Raw genomic sequence first — 8,154 nt, forward strand, 5'->3', positions numbered from 1 at the left:
TTATGATATATACTTCTCCCTTTGATGAAAGCAGCCTGATTTGGACTGATTATCTTGTGTATTACCTTTTGTAATCTATCTGCTAATAGTTTGGAGATGATCTTATAAATAAAGTTGCATAAAGATATGGGTCGATAGTTCTCAAGTGAATCAGCCCCTGCATTCTTGGGGATTAAAGAAATAAAAGTACAATTCATCTCTCTAAGAATATGACCTGAAGAGAAAAAGTGTTGGCAAGCTTTAATCACATCATTACCAATAATAGACCATGTAATTTGGTAAAATTCCGTAGTAAATCCATTTAGACCAGGGCTTTTGTGCTTTGGTGACTTAAATACAACTCTTACTATTTCGTCATCTGTAATTGGGGCATTGAGGATAGAAATAGCACTCGAATCAAGCTTTCTAGTTTGCTCCACATGAATATTATTAGGTTGCCCCGCTTGGTTGAGTAAGGAATAAAAAAATTGCTCAGTGTATGCTTTAACCTCATCAAAATTCTCAATAAGATTGTTATCTTTGTCTCTGCATTTCCTGATGCGGTTAACGGCTCTTCGAGTAGCAATGGAAGCATAAAAAAACTTAGTATTGGAATCCCCTAAAGTAAGCCAATGCTGTCGAGACTTCTGTTTTACAAAACTTTCCTCCTGCTTTAAGGCTTGCATAAAGTTATTTCTAGCTTCTGTCTCTTTTTCGATAAGATTCTCATCATGGGGCTGAAGTTGTAGCTCATGTTGCATTGCTATTAGTTCCTTTCTGCAAAATTGAACTCGGGTGGTAATATTGCCAAAGGTATTTGTATTCCACTCCTTAAGTGCTGCTTTGCAGGCTTTGAGTTTTTGCCATAAGATGTAAGGGGGAGATCCATTCACATTAACATTCCAAGCTGATATGATAACAGCAAGGAACTGAGGATGAGTACTCCACATGTTGAAGAATCTAAACGATTTCTTGCCTTTTGGTGTTGCTTTATCTACATGTATGTACATTAAAGTATGATCAGAAAACAATGGTACATCATACTCAAGAAGTGAATCAGGGTAAACTATTAACCATTCTTGATTAATCAGACATCTATCGAGTCGAGCTATTATTTTTCTATTAGCAGCACCTTGATTACTCCAGGAGAGCCAATTACCCACAGATTTCATATCAGTCAATGCAGCAGTATCTATGCAATCATTAAAATTCTGAAGCTGACTTTATGAAAGCTGTCTACCCCCCACTTTTTCATTTGTGTACCGAACAGTATTAAAGTCACCAAGAACAATCCAAGGTACATTAAGTCAGCCATCTACAATGTTAGTTAGATCAGACCATAGTGTATTTCTTTCTTGCATACTGTTTGAAGCATATATACCAGTGAAATTGAATTGACAGCCATTCTTTTTTTCATCTACCTTAAGTGGATGAATTGATCAGTAGCAGAAATAAACCGAGCATTAATAGAGTTAGGATGCCATAAGACCCATATTCTACCAAAAGTTTCATTTGAGTCATTGGTAAACAGGTCTGCGTCTGGCCATATTAAATTCTTTTGAGCTAGAACGCGCGATTGTTTAATTTTCATTTCCACTAAAATAACAATATCACATGCGGCAGACTTGATTATTCTGTTGAGCTCCCGACATTTCTCAAGCTTATTAAGTCCACGAACATTCCAACATGTTATCTTCATCAGTAATAAACAAATGAAAAAGATGGTAAGGTATTCATCCTATGACTTTGGATGGACTGTACCATCCTTTTTCTTATCCTTTGGTTTTGTATTTTCCTCCCGCACAATATCTTTACCTTTTATGGCTTTATTCCTTTATTTATCCACTTCATCTACAGCTTGCAGATGTTTAAACTTTAAAATACCTTGAATCATGTGGTCTTGATTGGCAGGGTTTGTTGAAGCATGATAAGATTGTTGCGGCACAATATCCTGGTTAGTACTTGTTGGAGCAGCCTGGCTAGAGAGGTTTGTTGGGGCAAGAGTTTATTGAGACAAAATATCCTTGTTGGCGATGTTTGTTGCGGCCTGAGTTTTTTAAGGAAGAATATCCTTGCTAGCCAGATTTGTTTGGACCTGAGTTCGTTGAGCTATTGTGGACGGATCCGATGATGTTGGAAGAGATGAAGTTCCTAACTTATGCTTCTCTTGTCCACTAGTACCATGGGAAACTTCTATTGTGGAAGGCTCAGACATTATTGGAAGAGGTAAAGTTTTGGATTTGTCCTTCTGTCCGCGGTGCTGTCCTTGCGAGTCGGAATGCTCAATAGTCTTCTCCACCATCGGTGCTACTGCCATTAGAGAAGACTCGCTTTTTGCTGAGGTGCTTGATATGGTCGATAGACCTTTGTGATCGGTTTTGAGTTTGCTGACAAGCTCCATTTGCATGACCAAAAGATAAGCAACGCTGACATCATTGTGGCTTCCAGGAATATAAGACATGTACCTTCCGAGTGTTCCCGTCAAGATCATGATAGAAAACCTCATTAGGAAGATCTTCGTCGGAAGAAACCAATACACATGCTCGTGCAAATGCTAATCTCGTCTGAGCTGCTGTTGCTTTGTCGATGTAGAGTGGCTGTCCCAGAGTGCTGCATAACTTTGCAATAAAACGTCGACTCCATAGATGTAGAGGAAGACCTTGAAAGGATACCCATAATGGAATAGATTGTAGGCTATCTAACTCCAAATGGACATCAGGAGACCAACGTCGTTGAATCATTGGATGGCCGCGAATAGTCCAGAATCCTTCGAGGACCCATTGCAAATCTTCTTCAGAGTATAGCTTGCAAACAAAGAATTCGTTCTCTAGCATATGAAGATCAAATGACGATATTCCCCATCGAGTTTTGATAAATGAGTATAGTGGGAAATAAGATGTTTTGAGACCTACCACATAGCCAACAATCGCCATAGACCATGTCTCAATAAGCTTTGCTGAATCAGCAGTCTCGTATACAGCAATCTTCTTATCAGCTTGAACTTCTGGACTAAAGAATTTCAAGCTTAGATCCGGACTTCCAACCGGAGACTTGAAGAGGCTAGTCCAAGGCCGTGGGTCACTGGAAATGAGAGCAGGCTACCGCGATCTAGAGCGCGACCTGCTTCGATGCTGCTTCGTCGAAGGAGTTTATCTCTGGAGAGGATATGGTGGAGGAGCAACTTGAGGGGTAACGGTAGGCAGTCTTGCCATCGTATCAGCCCTCTCGCCACCGTCGCCAGCCCTAGGGGCCATCGTTGCCATGTTTGATCCCTCTTCTGGTCGCCGCTACATAATCATCGCCATAGGGAAAAGCCACCGCTGTAGTATATCAGATCGCCGCTACAGTACCGTCGACCTATGGAGATCTGGTCACCACTATAGTATCGTCGCCCTTGGTGAGAAGCCGACGCTGCATTTGATCCGATCACCACTACAGTAGCATCGCCCTAGGGAGATCAGATCACTGCTACAGTACCGTCGCCCGTGGGAGAAAGCCAACGCTACAGGAGTCAAATCGCCCTAGGGAGATCTAGTCGCTGCTACAGTATCGTCGCCCTTGGGGAGAAGCCGACGCGACACTCGTGGGAGAAATCCAACGCTGTAGAAGTCAGATCGCCTTACGGAGATCTTGTCGCCGCTACATTTTCATCGCCACTACAGTATCGTCGCCCTAGATCTGGTCGCTGCTATGATGTCGTCGCCGCTATAGTACCGTCGCCTAGATCTGGTCGCCGCTACAGTGTCGTCGCTCCATAAAACATGCACAATTTCAAAACTATACATTTCATTTTTTATACACGATACTGAAAAATAAATCAATTATCATTATGAGTATATCATACATGATACTAAAATATTAAAATTTTTAAGCATTTATCAACATTTTGATCATGATACCAAACATTCATCATTTAAAGCATTCATGATATGCATCATATCATCATAATAGAAAGCATAAGTATTGCATGCATCATACCAAATCATCATATATATTTTCAAAATATATAAACTCATCATTATATGCATGATTCCAAATCATCATTCATAGTATTTCAATCATTACTATAACTCATCATGCACAAAATGTAAAATCATCTAACATTATACAAATATTTATTTTCAAAATATTCATCATTATTTTCATGTATAATAATAAAGTATTCATGATACCAAACATTAAATCAACATTTTTAAGTATTTATCACTTCATGATTGTTGGTACCAAACATTCATCATTAAATCAACATTTTGATTATTCATTTTCTCTTTAGCAATTGGCAAAAAGAAACATAGGAGAAAGAATGATATAATATCTTGATTAATGCATAAGAAATCTCTAGTTATAAATCTCGAAAAATCAAGATAAAGCTTATTCAAATTCAAATCATCAAATCAAAATCGTTTTCAAGAGATTCATAAAAAGGACATAAATAGATTCATTAATCTTTCCTTTTTAGAAAAATGGTAAGAAGAAACATAGGAGTTCAAAAATAAGATCTTGATTCATAGAGAAATCTCATGTATTAAATATCGAGAAATCAAGATGGTGATTCATATAAAAAATATCACAAGTTATGATCAAGAGAAAAATCAACATTTATCTTCAAATCATTCAACTTGTCAAATCACCATAGTCACTTTTAAAAGATTCATAAAAATGATACAAATAGATTCATTAATCTCCCTTTTTTAAAAATCGATAGAGTCGGAAAAAATAAATTCTTCAAGGAGAAATCTTTCCTCTTTTTAGTTGTTTCAATTTATTTGATTCAATTCATAGAAGCATGCCTTTCTCATTTATGCCAAATGAAAACAAGTATCATCATTTAAAAATGAAACCTTCAATACACTATAAATCATCAAGCATAATTTTGAAATGTTCACTTTCAAATCATTACTTCAAATCCTCATGTATAATATAAAATCATCAAGTAAGATACAAAGTCGTTTAACATTTTCATTATGTCTTATATCATTATGTCTTTAAAATATCAAGCATTATAGCATTAAACATAGAGCATTTTCATTTAAAATAAAAATAAAAAGCAATACGGAAATCATCAAGATGCGCATTATTGCTTCATTACATCATTAAAGCCTCAAGCATGATTTCATAAGGCTTAAATCATTTTTCAATCAAAATTAGAAATCTTGAAGAAGAAATTTTTCAAAAACATACATAGGATTATCATTACATTTAAATCTAACATTTTGTTGTATTTTTATAAAACATGCAATTTTCATGATTATTTTTAAAATCACTAGAAAGGTAAGCATGATACAATTTTATTTTTACATTTTTATTACATCATAAAACATGCAATTAAAAAAAATTATATAATTTTCTTAAACTAAATTAAAAACAATTCATGAAAAGCATCATGTAATTTCAAAGTAAACTAGGGGCGCATTTTGATTACCTCATCGTCGAAAGTCGTTAAGGCATAGTTTGCCACTTTGCCTTTGTTGATTTTCTCCTCGTCTTTGGAGGAGCTCGATTCGTCTTTTGACAACTTCTTCTTGTGTTCATAGAAAGTAGTTCCGTTCTTTTTGCTCTTTAATTTTTGTTTCATGAACTTTTTAAATTTCTTAGTGAGGAGTTCAAGTTCACCATCACTTGGGAGTATGCTTAAGTGGTCTTCGATTGTTCTTAGTCTGAAATCCTTCCTGTTCTTTGGAAGGTGGTTCTCAAGTTCTTTACATGCATTGCACGTCATTTCATACGTCATTAGAGACCCGATAAGTTCTTCAATCAAAAAAGTATTTAAATTTTTTTATTCTTGTATAGTCATTATTTTCGAATCCCAATTCATAGAAAGTGATCGTAAAATCTTGTAATGAATTCAAAATTTGAAAAGCTTTTACCAAGAGCTTTTAAACTATTGATGATATTCGTAAAACGGGTGTACATGTCTCCAATAGTCTCGCTTGGTTTCATTTGAAATAGCTCGAAATCATGCATTAAAAAATTAATCTTCGAATCTTTTACGCTATTAGTGCCTTCGTGTGTGATTTCGAGAGTGTGTCATATGTCAAAAGTCGTTTCGCACATAGAAATTCAATTAAACTCAGTTTTATCCAAAACGTAAAATAGAGTGTTCATAGCTCTAGCATTTAAGGAAAAAGTCTTCTTCTCCAAATCATTCTAATGGTTCATTGGAAGATAAGACCTTCTAAAACCAAATTCAATAATATTCAATACATTCAAATCCAACGAAAGCAAGAAAACTCTTATTCGAGTTTTCCAATATATGTAGTCTGTTCTATTGAAAAAGGGAGGACGAATGAGAGAGTGACATTCTTGAAAGCCAAAAAGAGTCATTTCTCTTGGGTGATAAATCAAGTGAGAAATAACAAGGCTCTGATACCAATTGTTAGGAATGGGGTCAGCACTAAGAGTGGGGGGTGAATTAGTGCAGCGGTAAAATAACGTCTTCAAAACTTTTCGTTTCAATTAAAACCGATTCTAATGAAAACCAATTTCAGAAACTTAACTTTGAAAGCGTACGTTTATGAAGTGAATGCGGAAGGCAAGTAAAGATTCAGTTTGTAGTATGTAAATGGCAGAAAGTAAATGCAAACCAGAGAACATGCTAAATTTATAGTGGTTCGGTCGTCGTTATCTACATCCACTCCGTCGAGGCCACCAGCATCCACTATCGATCTTCCTTTAATAGGAGAAGATCAACCTCCTTCTTAACCCCCTCTTCTCCTTTTATCGGGTTTAGGAGACAACCCTTACAAGCACTCACACTGCTCTCTTATAGAATTCTAAACTTAGAGTGGTGGAGGGAATTTCTCAAGAGATTACAGTAGTGTTTTCTCACTTTTAAATTCTCTGTGATTGTATCTTTTAACCAAGGATGAGAGGGGTATTTATAGGCTTCAAGTTCATTCAAACTTGGAGCCTAAAAATATCTCATCCCGGGTTTATCGGGCATAAGTGGTACCACCGCCTATGTCAGTCTGACACTGGGCGGTACCACCACTTGGGAGGCTGTGCTGGGCGGTACCACCACCTGATATAGTCTCAGAGATTGTGCCACGACGGTGCTACCTCATGGGTCACTATTTGGGCCTCTTATTGGACCCAATACAGTCCTTACATGGGCCCAACTGGCCCCTAATTGGGTTGGCCCAAATCCAAACCAAATTGCGTGCTAACTATATTTCCTAAGACATATTCTAAGCTAAACAAGTCTATAAGTCTAGTTTCTTCTAGCGAGCTTCCGGCGATCTTCCGACGATCTCTCGGTAATGTTCCAGTGGACTCCTGGCAAGCTTTATGGACTTCATGATGATCTTCTTGGTGAGTTCTGATGAGCTTCTCAGGCAAGCTCCAAGACTTCTCGATTGGTTCCGATAGAACTTTCGACGAACGTCCAGACTTCTGACGACCTCTTGAACTCCCAACGAAATCGCATCCTTGACTCTGGGGCTTCATTTTGCTTCATTCTTTGCTATCGTAGTTAATCCTGCACATATAAAAACACACTTCGATCTAGACAATTAACACTAAGCATTAATCATGTTGTCCAGCATGTCATTGGTCCCTCGACGCTTCGTCCGATTCTTCGGCGTATCGTCCTCTCTTGCGGCCTATTGCCCAATCGGCCAGTTAATTCTGCAACTCCGGTATCCTTAGCACAATATCCGCTCTTCTTGGCCCGATGCCCGAATCCATGGCCCGAAGCCTTCTGTCGATACGTCGATCGATCCTCTAGCCCGACGTCCAATCTTCTGACATGTTTTCCCTCGGCACAATATGATTCTTCATGCTTTAATTGTCTTATCCTGATCGAAGCATCCTATGTCACTCAAAATGTAGATTAAAACATAAATACTTATCAATTGGTTTCATCATCAAAATCCGAGATTCAACAGTACCGTTGGTCTGGGTGGTGGTACCGCCCAGACTCAATCTTCGAGACTGTATGGTGGTGGTACCGCCTAGACACAATCTCCCAAGCGATACTATCGCTAGACTGAGTGGTGGTACCACCCACTGTCAAGCTACAGGCGGTGGTACTTCCCGTACCCCGAAATCTCCGGGATTTGAATTTTGGCTCTAAGTTTTGAAGCCATATGAGGTCTATAAATACCCCAGGTATTCCTACATGGAGTAGTAAGAAAGATTGAGAAAAACTCTATTGTAAACCCTATTAGAAAGTTG

The sequence above is a fragment of the Musa acuminata genome, chromosome BXJ3-11, assembly GCF_036884655.1.
Source record: "Musa acuminata AAA Group cultivar baxijiao chromosome BXJ3-11, Cavendish_Baxijiao_AAA, whole genome shotgun sequence".
Taxonomy (NCBI): domain Eukaryota; kingdom Viridiplantae; phylum Streptophyta; class Magnoliopsida; order Zingiberales; family Musaceae; genus Musa; species Musa acuminata.